The sequence below is a fragment of the Phoxinus phoxinus genome (assembly GCF_949152265.1).
Source record: "Phoxinus phoxinus genome assembly, chromosome: 16".
NCBI classification, from domain to species: domain Eukaryota; kingdom Metazoa; phylum Chordata; class Actinopteri; order Cypriniformes; family Leuciscidae; genus Phoxinus; species Phoxinus phoxinus.
In genome coordinates, this window is record NC_136891.1 from 5,345,864 (window position 1) to 5,364,172 (window position 18,309).

Consider the following 18,309-nt stretch of genomic DNA (forward strand, 5'->3'; position numbering starts at 1 on the left):
TAATAAAACACTTTATTTAAGTAAATAATACAAAATTAATCAAATAAAATGTAAAATGAAAATAATATATTTTTTTCTTAACTTATGTTTTGTTTTGTATGGATATATGATTTTGTCTGATTTAAAAAAAAATATATTATTATTGGTGCAGAGCTTTAGGCTACTTCATGTATCATTGAAAGCTGAATAACTCCTCCAATCAGGTAATGTTTTACGTTTTCAGATTGGATTTCTACATAACTTTCCCTACAGTTTTTTTTTTTTTTTTTTTTTAAGACATGTCAGGGGTGGAAAAATATTGCTCATGCTGTAAACACAACCACCCACCCACTCTGTGCCTGTGGCTTGTGACCTTTCCTAAACAAGTTATTGCTCTTAAAATACTAAAGGGCCACTGAGTTCATGGGTAAAGTTCTGTGACCACCCTGTTACTATTCTTGCCTGTGCATGCATACAAGGAGGTCTGCAATTTGCTACAATCTGCATGCATTTTGGTGGGAAAATAAAGAGCAGTCAGCAGCTCTTTTTCTCCGTTTCTCAGACCGTACAAGTGCAAGGTCTATAGGGATTTGTGCCTTCGAATACAATCCAAAAACACCAGCTTCAAGACTCATGTTCACAGATGGGCAGAGATAAAAATATAGATGGAATCTAACATACTTAGTTTTAGGGTTTATTACAGAGCTACTGGCAGTAAATCTCTGCTAGTAAAGTAATGAGCTCAGAATTTAATCACACAAAATTGCATCGCAACACTTTTTAAACACATTTTCTGATGTTATTTAAAGCCTGTAGCTACTTAATTTTGTTTAAACATTAGCCTAGTCCCAGACTAAAATGCATGTTTGAGCTGTTTTAACTGAAAGCAACTTGCACTGATATATCTTACAAAAAGTCAGTGCCATTGTTTTGTCTCAAGAGGCACATCAGTAATGTTTTCTTTTCTTTTTCTAAAGCACGTTGATAAAAGCTAATGTCCTAATTTAACTTAGGCCTACTCCTGGCTTATGCTATCTTTGAAACTAGGCCTTTAGGAATAGCAATAATATTTATGCAATGTGCCATGTATTAACTATGTACAATATGTGAATAATGTATCCAACTCTCACAATGCAAGGAACTTAAAAACATAGAAGAACATTTTATAATCTAAAGAACCATTTCCCAGTATAAATAACATTTTGTGCAATTGAAATGAGCCATTGAGCTTGGTAAAGATGCAGTTTCCTCCTAATCTTAACCGTTCTCCTCTTAATCTCTTCAATATCACTTGAAAATATAGTATTCTGTGCAGAATTCAAATGAACGGATACGTTTTGTGGTCCGTGCCGACTCGTGCATATGATCCGCTCTGTGTATCGTTTTAAATACACCGAGTTTTAAATGCTTATATCTTCTAAATGCGAATTTTGTTTTGGAGCACACTAGCTTATAGATAACAGCAAGGCTAACATATTTATACTAAAAGCCAACAAACTTACATTTTTATTTCATGGGGACTTTAAATTTACATTCATGAAACCTGCAGAAACTAGCTCGTGTCCACCAGATGGCGCTGTTGCAAACAGATTAGTTGATAATGGAAAACTAGACCAGAGTTTGGTATGCATGTCCGGGCTCTGCACAGTTACATTTGATCCCCTGCATTAATTTGATCTGGACAAAACCTCCCGCTAGACACTGAAAACTAAACACAGACATGGAAATACAGTGCAGTAATAATGTGGAACCCCTCCTAGTAAGGACATGTCAAGTTTAAACTGACTAAAAGTGACAGAGGCATTTCAAAAGCTTCCTCTGCCAAGATGTTTTCGCCTCAACTGCGGTCCCGTTTCACGCACAACGTGAGGTTTCATAAAATGCCCCGTCTTTGTTATTAATGATCTGTTGATAGAAAACTGGACTCTTTATTTATTCATTCGAGTCATGATCTATCATGCTAATCAGATGCAAGTTTAGGCATTTTCTGTGTGTTAGTCCTCCAGGATTCACCAGGGGGTTTGCGTGGTCTGCCAAAGCACTCTTTATTGACATAGGAAATCCATATGCCTTGCATTTCCCTTAATGAGTTCTGCAAGTGCGCGGCTCCTTCCGGTGACTCATGCTGCACTTGTGTGGACCGGAGACTGTGGTTTTCCATTTACCTCTGGAGCTCCGCCACGGCGTCTGTGCTGCTGTAACCCGGCACGCTTTCAAACCCAGACAGCTACAGAAAGCCTCCCTCTCCCCGGGCTCAAAACAATGGAGCCACATCTGCCTCAGTGCATTATGGTACATGTTGGTCTGGAAATCTTGTTGAGGGTCGGAGAGAAAGCAGGAAACCGTGAAAAGGAATGCTAAGGTCACACGTTCACGCTGAACTTAACGCCAATAAACCCAGAATGCTCTTAACAAGGAAGACATCAGGGAGAAGTGTGTAGTGAACCACTTTAACGGTAACTTGCCTGACAAACACAATAATGGCTTGAGTAGTTTTCTCTCACCTTGAGGCCTGTTAATATAGGCCTAAAAGTGAGACTGGGACTATAGCTCTCAGTAACTATTTGAGTCTTTAACACAAAAATTATAATATCATATTTTTACCATCATGTAGAGGCAACTATTATTGTACTTTCAACTGTTTAAATATTTTACAATTCAACGCAAAAAAAAAATGTGATCAATAAGTTATGACAAAATGTTTTTACATAGCTTTATCTCATCAAAATAAGTTAATTTTCAACTTTTGTCATAGGTTAGACAAGATTCAACTCATTTTTTAAAAGTCAGTTAAATGTAATTTAAGTTGAACTGACTTAAACATCCAAGTTGACTGTACTTAAAATGTAAGGCTTAATGCTTTTTTTAGTGAAACAATTGTTGGTTTAACTTAAAGTAACATGGTTGCCTTAAAATTGTGAGTTCATTGAAATAAAACATAGTTAATACAAAGAAGGAAATTGATTTAATCGACAGAAACTCAAAATAGTATGTTATCTGAACCACTTTAATTATTTAAGTTGATTTGACATAAGGAAAAAGTTGCGATAACAAATCATAAAAATAATTTTTATAGTGTAGTTTTGATATTTTGATATTTCCTTTCCCATTCTTATTGATGTATGTATACATTTATAAATATATAAAAACATTTTCTGTTTTTTTTTTTTTCAGGGCAAGTTGTCAATTAAAATCCATTCTTATTATTGATTTTTTTTCTATTATTTTTGTTATTGTTTATCTTTTGAGTGTTAACTTTTTAGTTGTCAGGACTTTAATGTTTGTTTCTATACTGAAATAGGCTTCCAGAATCCAAATTTGCCGCAGTAAACAGCTGACAATATAACATCTAGCCTCAAGGAGCAAATATTTACCCATTATGGGATTTGGGAACTTGTTTTCATTCGGATGATATAAAGGGAAATTATTAAAATATTACAGATGCTATAACAAAATGCAAAAATGGCAGCAGATATTTCCAAATTTTATAGTGGACTGAAGGAACCCAAACAACCCCAAACTCTGAAAATATCTTCTGTATTTATATTGGAGGTTTTAGTAGATGCCACCAAAGTGACCAAAACAACCAGTTAGTGTTTAAATGCTCTGGTTATGAGCTGCAGTCATAGCTTTCCTCCTGTATTGCTGGAATCGGGAAATGTTGTCCTCGACCGACCCGGCGTTGCTCTGAATTCTATCCCTTTTTCTGGAAAACAACAGCATGTTGGACCGGAGTGACTTTTAATACAAAATAACCACGTGAATCTCTGCCTGGTTTTAGATTCAACCACATTGTTAATAGTCTTCCAGTCAAACATACTTCCAGGCCAATCTTCCTCTGTGGTTGCTATTGCTTCCATCTCAATTCAAAATAAATGTTATCATGGACACTACTTTGCTTGAAACTCAATATGCGCCTGTAAGATGACCAGCAATTTTTCAGCAGATGCAATGTCTTTATAAGAGGACAGGGTTTAAACTCTTTAACTTCCTGAGCATGTTTCTTTCCATTTTAATTTACATGACCATCATGAAGCATTTAATGAATACACTTGAACGAAGAAGGAGGTTTGGAAGCTTTTAACCTGTTTTTTGGAGATATACACTCTTAGAAAAAAGGTTCAGTGGGATTCCCCTATATAGGGTTCTTGACTCAATTTAAAGAACCCTTTATGCCAAAAATGTGTCTTAAAGGGCACCTATTATGGAATTTTGAAATTTACCTTTCATGTAGTGTGTAACATAGATCTAAGTGAACAAAAACATCCTGCAAAGTTTGAAATATGAAAGTGCACCGTATATAAAGTTATTGTCTTTCAAAAGTAAGAGTCGACTCAGAGTCATTTTTATGAATCGTTAGAAGACCGAAGCTTTTTCTCTGAATAGATGACGTCAACTTGTCAAGTTATTTGAATACGATACGCCCACTTATTGCGCTCCAAGGCCAGGGAAAATATCATGGCGACGAGACGCTGTGTTCTGAAGTGCGACTCAAAAGCCAACTTGTTTCATCTGCCCAAGGAGGAGCATTTGAAGACTAAGTGGCTACAATTCATATAACTATACCACAGAAGTATAGTCCGAGCCTTGTGCTTTGTTCGCGCCATTTTGAAGACGATTGCTTTTTAAATGCAATCAAACTTGGATTCGCGAGCCGGCTGATATTGAAGGAAGGTTCATTTCTAAGTGTATTTGCATCAGCTTCCTCCTCCGTATCACAACCTGTAAGTGTTATTAATAATTGTTGCTTTTATGTTTTATGTAGCATGCTTAATAATTATTTTGTTTGTTGTGTAAGCACCGTTTAGCTTCTAGGTCTTCAATGACAATTGTATTGCGATATGTGAAGTGTTTGTCGTTGTTTTCGGAGTAATACCTCGTAGTATGTAACTGTTTTTTTTTTTTTTTTTTTTTTTTTAAACGTTATGTTTATGCATCGGGCTAATGCAAACAAAGACTGATTGTGCTTTTACAATATGAACTCTGGGCTATGCTCGCTAACATAACATTAAATTCTTTATCTTATTTTTAGTTTTTTACTACAAACTACAAAGCAGTGGACTATAATCATTATTATAACACGATTTAATTGATAAAAGCATCATTGTACTCCGTGTTAAACAATAAGTATTATCTCTGTAAACACTGCTGGGTCATCTGACCAATCGCAGATTAGCATCGCGCAAAGGAGGGGTTTGGAAAAACGAGTCGTTGAACGAATCATTTGGGAGTCGGTGAGCAAATCAGGTAAAAATAAATGCATATTATACGAAAACAAAAGTGTTTTTGACATTGCATGCACGTAAAACTGTTGTTGGGGACTCCCAAAACAACATTAGGAACAATTTAAATGTCATTAAATGTCAAATTATTGCATAATACTTATACTTGCATGTTAAATTGATTATTTCATTTGGTTTACAAGCTGTTTAATTGATAAAATGTAATAAATAAATAAAAATATTTAAATTAAATGCATAAAATGATCCCATAGTGGGTAACCTCTAAAGGTTCTATGTATGAAGCGCTTTGCAGAACCCTTTAACATTCTAGATAGAACCTTTTCTTAAGGGTGTACTTTTATAAAACTAGTGGAACAGACTATTATAGCGCTGACTGAGGCGTCAATGGCGATTTTTGTTGTGGTGGGCGCGCTAAGGAAGCTAAAGACGGTAGCCGTTAGCGTCAGTCACTAGCGCACCTCTTGAGGCCAGGGGAGTGAGGTTTACATGCACAGCTCTTACTGGCCTACATCTGTTACACTCACCCCACTAAACCTCACTCCCATCCGGGTCATGGCATTAAATGTAACCGGTTCCTACTCGTCGCCGGCGGCGGAGGCGGGTGCACTAACAAGGACGCTAATGACTGTAGCCGTTAGCATCAGTTGCTAGCGCGCCTCTTGAGGCCAGGGGAGTGAGTTTACACGCACAGCTCTTTCTGGCCTACATCCGTTGTGTGTGGAGCTCCTATGATAATCAATATGTCATGACTTCATTGCTTATGTTCTCTTTTGTTCCCTTTTAATAGCCTTACATTAAATTGAGCATCACAAATATTCCAAACTAGCACTTTAGGTCACAGTGGTGAAATTCACTATGAAATCATTTTAAAGAGATCATGTCATGGATTTCTGTATTATTTTAACGTTCTTGATGTTCACTTATAATGTTAATAAAGTTTGTTGCACAAAAAACAAACAAACAAACAAAACATGTAGGCAAATATTTTAACCCTCTGAAATTCTGAAATGATCTGCTTTTAAGGCTTGTCAGTAAACAAGCTCTATTATTATTGGATAACGTCATTGCATAGGATACGCCCACTCACTATTGTGCTTTGAAAACTTTATCCATTTAAAACCATAATTTTAACAAAAGTTTCTTTGCGATATCTCCATTACGCTGTGCCTCGTTTGCATCTGCAGTCAAATGCTCCGAACAAACATATAATCCTCCAACACGATCCGGGACGCCATTCAAATAAACCATCCACTTGTTTCCGACGCTGGGATCCTGGTGAAGTCTGTACAGATTTATTTGTTTGTATTTATTTATTTGCATTTAATTTCTAATTTCATTACCCGTTTAAATGACATACATTTTTATGCAACGATTAAATTATACACTTAGAACACATAATCTTTGGCTTGTGTCGTGCATAAACTGATTTTTTTACACAACATGGCCCTCATGTATTCAAGGCTCTTTCATTTAAAAAAAATGTTTAGTCTGAGAAACAGAAATGTAGATTATGTCAGCACTGTTTTACCTTCCATTCTGTCACAGCTCTTATTGATATAAGATATTTCCGATGAACGTACTGTTGAACACTTGTTTCATTGACACAGATATGCAGCTTTGAGAGATAGTGGAGTGATTTACGGCTGTAAACTCGGCTCATGACTCACTGTCTTTCCTGAGTTTCTCCTTCAACCGTCCTTGTGTTTCATCAGGGTGTAACTCTACACGGCTCTTAACACACTCTCAACCTGGACTCAAGGACAACCGCAGGCTATGAATAGAGCGTTTGGGTGATGATTGGTCATCGATTTCACTCTATTATTGGTGAAATTAGAAATACATTTTTGGCCAAGAGTTATGAAATGAATGCAGTGGGTGTCACGATATACAGTCTATTAGCGGTTTATGTTCTTTCATTGTGAAAAATGAGTGTTTCTTTAACTGCCTTGTGGACTTTTAGAAAATAAGAAGGTGCATCACTGAATAATTCTATCTTATTATTTTTTTTCCATCCTGCAATGTCATAAACATTTCCATTATAGTGTCATTTTTTCCACTTCTCTAATGGCGTATTATGTTTCACAGCATTCTGGGTTGGAAACGGATTTACTTTTTTTTAAAGACAAAACAATTTTGTCTTGCTGAGGCTATTTGCATAACTGTCATATTTGTATCATAACAAATAGGATAATAATTTTTTGCTTAATTTGACAAAATTACAACTTGATTGGCACAATAATATATTCCATGACAAGTGATATTTTCCTTGATTTGTCTTTGTTTTCTTCACACTTCACTTGTCTCATATTTCACTGTTGTGTCCACTAACTTTTGAATACTTTTTTTTGTAGCAAAATTGTTGTTTATATAAATATATCTGTATATAAATAATATAATTTTCACATAATAAATGTATTATTCAGCTTATGACATTTATGAAATATTATATATACTTTATAATATAAATATAAACTTTAAATACTTTATTACTTTATAGATTTTCTTAGTAGGTTTAAAGTTTTAATAGGCCTAATTATTTTTTATGCTTGATTTTCATATTTTAAGATTCAAAGTCTGGGTGTGCAATGGAGGCAAAATACAAAAAAAAAAAAAAAGCTTTTGAAAATAGCAAAAATAATTGCTAAACATGTTAGAGACAGAGATAAAAGTAATAAAGCCTATTAGTTTTAATAAAAAAACCTGTACACAAAAGCAACAAGAAATTGTGTAATTATGAAAGCGTTATTTCTAAATCTTCTGTGAACATTCAAAACAATAGCTTTTTTAAAATGTTTCTTTTTAGGTGAACATTAAAGGAAACATTAATTTGATCATTCTTCAAACATTATGGGAATGTTACTTTTGAATGTTCTCTGCTCTGAAACAGTAGTAACGGTACAAACGCCCCATGAACGATGTATAAATGACGTTTTGAGAACATTATTAAAGACCAGATATCCGGAACGTATGGTTAATCTAGTCACGCCAGTGAAACTAGAGTATGGATGGTGGCCACAGATATGAAAATAACCTTTGCCATAACATGAGTCATACTGCAGTCGTGAAAGGAACGAGTGTTATATCAATGAACCTGCGGCACTAGATATGATGTCATTCTCCTGAAATGGATATTGTCATCTTGTTAGCCAGACAAGTCTAATATTGTCTGTTTGATTGACCCGAGGGCTCAGGTTTTAATGTGTTGCCCTTGTCTTCCTTTTGCGTTATCAGTGATTGCTTGATCTTCAGCCAATCAGGAAGACTGATCTGATCACACCATTGATGCTTCACGAAGTGCAGTGATTAATGCATATCGCTCTGCCAGATAACCTTCAATTAAAGGTCATGTCAGATGCTATTGCATGAAGTCTTCTATGCATGAATTCTATGCATGAAGTCAAGCTATTTCTTCTTCTGTTATACCCGCACTCACACACATCAAACACATCTCTTCACACTGGTACATTTCACACAGCATTCAAGCAGGCTCGGGTAACCCCACTGCTTAAGAAACCCACTCTAAATCCAGCACATCTAGAGAATTACAGACCGGTATCCCTTCTTCCATTCGTCGCAAAAACACTTGAACGAGTTGTTTTCAACCAGATCTCCTCCTTTCTTACGCAGAACAACCTCTTGGACAACAATCAGTCTGGCTTCAAAAGCGGACACTCAACTGAGACTGCTCTGCTCTCAGTAATTGAAGCTCTGAGACTGGCAAGAGCAGCTTCCAAGTCCTCAGTTCTCATCCTGCTGGATCTGTCTGCTGCCTTTGAGATCCTCCTGTCAATCCTAAAGATGAAGGGCATCTCGGGCACTGCACTCCTGTGGTTCAAGTCTTATCTCTCGGGTAGGTCCTTTAGGGTGTCGTGGAGGGGTGTGGTGTCTAAGACACAACATCTAGCTAATGGTGTGCCTCAGGGCTCAGTGCTTGGACCACTTCTCTTCTCCATCTACATGACATCATTAGGATCTGTATTTTAGAAACATGGCTTTTCCTATCACTGCTACGCTGATGACACACAACTCTACCTCTCATTTCAGCCGGATGATCCGACGGTAGCCGCTCGCATCTCAGCCTGCCTGACAGACATTTCTGGCTGGATGAAGGACCACCACCTTCAACTAAACCTTACCAAGACAGAGCTACTTTCAGAGCTAACACTTTCTCCTCTATTCTATAAAAAAAAAAAAACTACGTTAGATTGAACTGCGAAGGGTCATAGCACTTACATACTGTTGTCCTACTGCTAGTTTAATGGCTTCTATTGTTCTCATTTGTAAGTCGCTTTGGATAAAAGCGTCTGCTAAATGAATATATGTAAATGTAAGTCAGTGCAGGTAACAGAGCAAAATGACTTTTACATGCTTTACATCTGAAATACATTGGTCATGTTCAGAATAACATTATTATACCAATCTTACTGTTTCTACACTGTTCATTTTCGTGTGCTTAAAATACCTGGATGACTTACTACATGTGCTAAAATGTGCATTTATAAGATCACATTGAGGGACTGTATATCTATACTGTATCCCACAGTGCATGCACATTTTTAGATCAAATATACTTTAAAATATTAAAAAGTAGTATGCAGTATACAAACAGTGCAGAGAATGCAAATTCTCTGTATGTAGTATGGAATACTGAGACTACATTTGCCATAATGTGCTGTATATAAACTAGAGCACACTATATCCCACAATGCAATGCGTTCAACCTGACTTTCATGTGTGATAAATTGTAAAAAGTGTTAAAAACAATGCTTGCGGTTTTTAACATCTCTTTTATTCATTATTTCATCAGACTGCCAGGAGTTAAGACATTTTTAGATAAATTCTATTTAAAAAAATGTAAGATTTTTTTTTAAACGTAGTATGTAGTACAAGAAAGGCAAATTTTCTGTTAAATAAAATATATTTGAAATTGCATTAAAATAAAGAAAAAATATGCAGTAAAAATACATTGTGCACGGAATGCAAATGTTCTATATTTAAATTGCATTTTAAAAAGAAAAAAGTATCATGCTGTGCATCAAAATGAAAATTTTCCATATGTTAAAGAAAATATACTTTGAATTGCATTTAAGAAAAAGTAAATATATACAATAATGCAAGTTTTCTATATGTAGTGCTGAATATGGACTACATTTGCCATAATGTGCAGTATATAAGCTAAAGCACACTGTATCCCACAATGCAATGTGTTCAACCTGACTTTCATTTTTAGTGTGATTAATAAACGTAATATATATAAAATACACACACACACACACACTGTGGTTTTTAGAAGGAACATTTTCTAGAGAGTACTTATACGTCATATCACATTTGCCATAATGCTATAAGCATGAGCACACTGTGTGACATACTTGTATCCCACAATGCAATTAAAAAAACTGACCTTCCAATTTCAGGGAGATTTTTTAACAACTCTTTTTTGACTCAAACTGTCAAATGTTAAGATTTTTCTACACAAAAAGTAATTAAAAATGTGACATGTCTGAATTTCCATATGGTACAGTCATAATATCTGCTTAATTGAGTAAATGCCACTGAATTAAAAATGCAGCATGTGCCGTGCACCAGCCGTTCCTGTTAATGCTGTTTCCCAGTGCCATCAGGTGATTCTATCGGCCATGTGTTTGTGCATGTTCTCCGTTTTGTCTCTTTGTGTTTTAATTTGAGGAGACATGCTCATCAGCACATTCCTGACGAATGGAAAAGCCATTAAGTTTCATCCTGTCCTCCTCTTTACCTCTCTCTCTCTCTCTCTCTCTCTCCCTGCATTCCTGCCTTTATGTTCATTATGTTGCATCATCCCACGTCCTCTCGGCTTGGTCATTATGATTACATGTTGGCCTCCTCCGTGCTTGTTGTGTACGGGACACCCTCTCTCTCTTGCTCTATATCTGTCTGAAAACACACACACACACGCGCACAAACATACACACTCTTTCATTTTGCTCACTGCCGCAGGAATTTCATGCCTGGTTAGCAAAGGGAGGCTCTGGAGGCTGTCCAGATGCTTTCCCACAGTTCTCCTATAGACCCTGGCTATTTTGGAATAGCATACTAACATATAGCTACTTCTAGTGTGTCTGCAGTATAGTATCTGCATAGTGACAATAATGCAGCGTAGCATTTGCAGTTTTTCATGGCATAATTCTTGCTGTTTCGCATACTATTTTTGAATTACAGTAGACAGCATTAAGTATGCACCGTACTAAGCAATATGCTATTCCACTCTAAATTGACATGTAGTCAAAATGATGAAAAAAAAATCTAAATTATGAAAAAGTAATAATTATGACATGAAGTCAAAAAGATGAAAAAAGTCAAAATACTGACATAAAAACATAATTATGACATTAAAATGTGAAATTATGACAGTCAAAAGTATTACAAAAAGTCAAAATGATGACGTAAAAACAATTATGAAAAGTCGAAATTGTGGAAAAAGTCATAATGATGACATAAAAAGTGGAAATTATGGTAAAAAAAAGTAATTATTATGTCATGAAAAGTTGAAATTATGACATAAAAACATAATTACGACATTGAAAAAGTCAAACTTACGACAAAAGATTGAAATTAAGACAAACGATTTAAATTGACAAAATGAAAAGTTTCAATTATGACATAAAAACATAATTATGACAAAAAAGGTCAAACTTACGACAAACGATCGAAATTATGACAAACATTCGGGATTATGGAAAAATAGTTAAAATGATGACAGAAAGACAAAATTCTATAGTCTAAAAGTCTAAATGACAACATAAAAATATAATTATGACAATAAAAATTCCAAATGACAAAAATCTAAATGATTTTTTACAGTAGACAGTATTCAGCACCGTACACATTAAGCAATATGCTATTCCACTCTCGAAATTGACAGTCAAAATGATTAAAAACAAATCTAAATTATGAGATAAAGTAATAATTATGACATGAAAAGTCGAAATTATGACAAAAAGTCAAAATGAGGACTTAGAAATTGGGAGATAAGTCATAACTTTACAATAACCTTTAATGTCATAATTGAGTATTGTTAAATACTGTATACATGTGCATGTCACAAAAAATCTAGGTAGCTTTAAGTGTATGTACTGGCCAGTATGCAGTAAGCATGCTGTTGTCCATTACGAGCATCTCTCTCCTCCTTCATCCCTCCTTCTGCCCTGAAGCTCAAGAATAGCCTGTGGTTGAGGACTGATCGCTCCGGATATGCCTTCATATAAAACACATGCTGGGCTCTGCACTCTCCAGAGATTCAGCCAGACAGCCGCTCTCTCTGAAGGGTTCCAACAGCTGCCTCATGGGAACTGAAGGGTTTACACATCTAAAATAAGGTGCTGTGGCATGGACAGGTCAGCCCTTTCCACGGGACATTGCGTAACGTGTTGGGATTCTGTCCATGAGCTCGGGTGAGACGTGATGTGCTCACCCAACCCTGACTAGAGCTTTCATGAAATCAAACTGTTTATAAAAAAAGTGTAAAATGTTTTTTTTTTTAAATGTATACATGGCATGTAAAAAGTATACAAAATGTGTATTGTATTCATGTATACGGTATATGTGTATTATACACATATACATGAATACAATATTGTATACTTTTTACATGCTTTAAGTAAAATCAGACTATAACATCTCAATGTTTAGTAGGACGACACACACACACACACACACACACACACACACACACACACACACACACACACACACACACACACGCGCACACACACACACACACTAAACTGCCACTCAAAAGTTTGGGATATTTTTTATTTCATTTAAAAATACACAAAACTGTAATATTGTGAAATATTATTACAATTTAAAATAATATAGTTTAAAATGTAATTTCTTCCAGATTTTTCAGTGTCACATGATCCTTCAGTAATCATTCTAATGTGCAGATTTGCTGTTTAAGAAATATTCATTATTATCAATGTTGAAAACAGTTGTGTACATTATTTGATGAATAGAATGTTTGAAAGAACAGCATTTATTTGAAATAGAAATCTAACATAAATGTTTTTACTGACACTTTTGTTCAATTTAATGCATCCTTGCTGAATAAAAGTATTCATTTATTTCCCAAAAATTGGGACACTATTCACTTTTTGCCATTGAGATGACTGTGAAAATTTGTTCTCAATTATCCTATAGTTAATGGACAGTCTTCGCTGATGGTAGCACAATATTTCCTGGCAAACAAAATACTAATTTCATGCTTTGTGTGTGTTTTCATGTTTCAAAGTGAAAATGCGGCTCATAATAAAGTGTTTTGAGTGCATGGCAAACTATTCTAGTACATGACCTATTTTACCTCACATGGACCTTACAAATATAGTATGAATCACATGTTGTCTAGTTCACAATGCATGTTAAATAGCTTGGTTACACTTTATTTTAAGGTGATGTAATTACATTGTACTTACTCATATAAGAACTGAGTAATATTCATGAACTACATGTGCTTTCTATAGAGTTATAGGGTTTGGTTTAGGGTTAGTTACTTGTAATTATGCATAATTTACAGTTATAGCAAGTACATGTAGTAACGTGTAAGTATGTCACCTTAAAATAAAGCGTTTTATCAGAAAGGGAACTGTCCGCTGTGACTATATCAAATGCCCTAAATTCTTCAATTCTTCAAAGACTTTGGTGATGTGAACTTTGCTCAAGCAGAAATAAACAGGCAACATCTCTGAAGACATCAGAAGGTCAACAGCTGAGGTTTGCCTTCTAACTTATTCATAAAGTGTCACTTTTTCAAGTTCACACCCTGGCTTGTGTATGGAAACCAGACAGAAAGATCATCCTGAATGTGTTTTATACAGACGTTGTTTTATTATATTGCGTTGTTGCAGAATACATGATGTGCTGTCACTTATGACAGTTTTGTACTTGTCTACAAAAAAAAAACATTCAATTATATAATTTTCTGGATAGCCAAGCCAAGAGTCTGTGCAATGCAACTAAATCTCTTCCATGTCTTGCTGTCTTTTATGTCTCTGTAATTTCATGCTCGCATGTTCTGCTTTATAGCATTTGTCTCGCAGGTGATATCCATCCAGTCTCTTTCTCTCTCCGGTTAAAGCCAAACATGTTTGCTGCTTGTTATCCTTTTCCTCTTTTGACTGCCAAGTCATAACCGCCCGGGGTGGTGTTAGTAGAAAGATCGCAGATTATCCAGATTTTGAAGGATTTCCTTGACATTCCATTAACTTTGACATTGTGTTCGGCTGGCAAAGTCAAAACCGTCGCACCGTTCGCAGAGATTCAGGCGTTTCATTAATCACCATTTCAAAAGGCCACAATAACAGTTACTGTAGAGGAATACGAATAACATGTTCTGTGATGAACAAAATAATCAAAAGCCCTTCCTTCTGCCAAGGATGACATCATCGATGCGTGCGGGGGAGGCAGGCGCCGCGATTACAGTCATGCACAGATTCAAAAAAGACATTTATGCTATTGTTGCATTGGGACTGTATTATTTTCTAAATAGTTTTTGGTGTTGAATTATCAGTAATGCCTTCCAGGAGTGAAATGTCCAGTAAGTCGGTCCCACACGCCTTGTGTTTTTGATCTTTCAAATAGCAAATGTTTGACTAATACTTGTAATGAGGCTTGACTTCATGCCACGTCTTACGCTGGGCAGAAAACCACTCAAATTACTCCAGAGATCAATCTCTCCCAGCAGCAGGTCACTTTCGCTCATGTAAGCTTGAAGGTTTACGGGCAACATCTGCAGCAATCCTCTTGGGTTTTCACCAGAACTTATACGGAGTGCCATTAGCTTTTGGACAGAAAAATCACAATTGTTTCTCCAAAGCAATTCGATTAAATGGAGAACAAAACTGAGGCAGAATCCGATTTCACCAGGTGCAACGTGTTCCTGGATCAACATGTCTGTTGATCAACCAATCAGATTTGAGGGACAAGTTTACAGTTTATGTCTAGTTAAGGCCCTGTTTACACGAGAACGCTCACGGGTGAAAACGTAAAAATATTTTATCGGATGTGGCTTTCGTTTACACGGCGATGGCGTTTTTGGGGCTTAAAAACGCAAAAAATGTAAACCAATTTTTCTAAAGGGTAAAAAACAGTAAAAATGCAAAAGTCTGTTAGACAGAGAAGGCGACGCTTTTACGTCACAGGCATGCGCCAGTACAGGAAAATAACAAAACATTATCAAACTAAAATATAGCATTAATTTCATTGACAAAAAAAATAAATTCTGTTATTGTTGAGCGACACGCGAAGAGCACCGAGGGTTAAAGCAGCAGCTTTACCGTAATAAACATGAAAAACTGTGTCAGCGTCTCTTTCACCTTTAGTGCTTCACGTTGCCACCTAGCCGCCTGGAGTGCACACTACATCGAATTTCACACACTTTTGTGTCACCATATGCACGCAGATTGCCCCCCCAAAATGCTCGTCTAAACGCAGAATAAAAAGTGATAACGCAACGCCACTTTTGCGTTTTCTCTTCAGATCGTTTCCGTGTAAACATAGGCTTAGGCTTACATGTTGGATTGGTGCTTCTACATCACTGTTATTCAACTATCATTTCCCAATGAGTTTGGAGAAAAGTTCTGGGTACGTGGCAGTCTGAGACTTCTGCTTACGTTTTCTCTTCAGAAGACACAAATCTCTCACATCTCACATTTGGAGTGTCAGAAAAGCTCTTGACAACGGCTCAGATTGTTCTCAGATTTGCTTTGAAGGCACCAACATATGTCATCAAAAGTGTGAACACAAACATCATTTTATAGCTTCCTCATTTTATAGTTTCCTTTTGTCATAGTCCTCATGGGATTTCCAACATAAGAAAAAATATCTGCTTTGGCGGATCATAAATATGACCAAATTTAATGATGAAAAGTCATAATTATAAGACGAGAAGTTGGAATAATGACATCAAAGGACATTGCTAAGTCATTGTTATGACACAAGTCTAGTTTTGTCATAATGACTTTTTATATCATACACTGTAAAAAAAAGTTGGTTTAAATTAAGAAAGCAAGTTACCTTGTTGCCTTAATTTTAATAAGCATACTTATTACTTATGACCTTTTTATTCATAAAAATATAATGTAATAATTTCTACTTTTTGTCAATTTCGACTTTTTGGCATATTTCGATGTTTTGTCATAATTGTTTTTATGTCATGAGTTTTTATCTCTTGATTTCAGCTTTATATGTCCTAATTTGGTAACACTTTACAAAAAGGTCTCATTTGTAAACATTAGTTAATGCATTAACTAACAGTGAGCATTTTTTTTTACAGCATTTATCAAACATTGTTAATATTAGTCAATAAAAAATATCATATTAGTTCACATTGTTCATTAAATACATATTTTTGTATCTTAAATGCAACATGAACTAAGATTAATAAATGCTGTTGAAGTATTGTTCATTGTTAAGTTATGGTAACTAATGTAGTTTGATAATGTTAACAAATTGTTATAATTGTCTGATTATTGTCTTAAGTGTCTTGTAAAGTGTTTATTTTGGGTTAGGGTTAGGTTAGGGTTAGACAAAGCTGATTCTTACATGAAACCTACAGTAATTTAGGCCTCCATGAAGTCTCGTGATCTATGAAAGAGCAATCTCGACAGTTTTCCTCTGGGTCTACCTGCCATCCGAAATGAAAAAGATGCAGTGAGAAGGAACAGGTCCGACTTGAGTAGACGCTGTGCTGTGGATGCAGTCAGTGTGTGTGGTGTCTGACAGTAGAGGATAATTCAACAGGTGCAGTGTGACCCGTACCACGAGCGGGAGAGGGAACACTCTGTATCCGTCGTGAGGAGAGCTGGCTCTGTGCAGCTCAATGAGTCGGGTTGCCGTGGAGATGAGCGTGTTGTCATGGTTGGTTTTGGTTGAAGTCTGTATCACCGATGATGTGAGAGCACAGGTCGAGTTGCACGAATCTACTTTAAATAGACCAAAGCACTGATGCAACACACGCTGACGACTACAGTAAAGGAATACAACATACACACAAACAGCAAACACCAGTTGATGTGTCAAGTAGTTTACATGCATGCAATTTCATTTCACAATATGTTTTGAGATTTTTAGCAAGCATTGACCCAAATAGTCACGGAAGCATAATTTGGATCTACAATCCAATCCTTTTTTCTTTTCTTTTTTCTCGATATTTAATACAATTACATATAAATTACAATTCACTATATTTTTTTACATGCTCTATTACTTTCCCATTTCTTTTATATTTAAAAAGGGGTTTACATCAATCTTTAGTTTACATATGTGGGAAAAGGTTTTTGGTTTCCATTTGTAATAAATCTCCCTAAATTTATTTATGATATATGATTTTAAATTTAGTAAGGACAACAACATTTCCTTTCTATTCATTTTTATGTAGTATTTTTTTTAAATATATTTTGTATAAGGGAGTTTACATATGACACACACACACACACACACAAATTGTATAGAAATTGAATGCACATTTTTAATATATTATATATATATATTTTAAATATATTATAGAAAATAATTTATATGTAAAACTATAGTTTTAAGTATAAGTTTTGCATATAAATTATCTTCTGTCCCTTAACCCTAAGCCTAGCCCTCACAAAGCTCTTTTGTATTTATATTTTATGTTATATGTTTATTAAGACATCATTTATCATGTTTGTTGGTGATGTTAATTTAGATCCAATTCTCTTGCCGGGAACTTGCAAGCATTTGGTGTCATATTGGTTGGTCTGAATGGATAATTAAATATGTCATGCCAAAGACAAATGCGTCTTCTAATTCCAATCCTTCCAGACGTGTTATCATTACAGGCTGGGGAAGCATTAGCCAGGACAGACTCAATGTCAATGATGTCAAGGAACCGCAGCCGAATAATAGCTCTGCGAAACCGGCCCATCTAAATGCCTCTAGGGCTCTTATCGACTTCTCTGATGATATATGTGTTGGTGATGTGTGAAAAATGACTGCTACTGTTGCAGACGGGATTACTTTGTGGCAAGGATGCATGTATCTGAAAAAAAAAATATGCATTGCATTAACCTTTCATTGAATG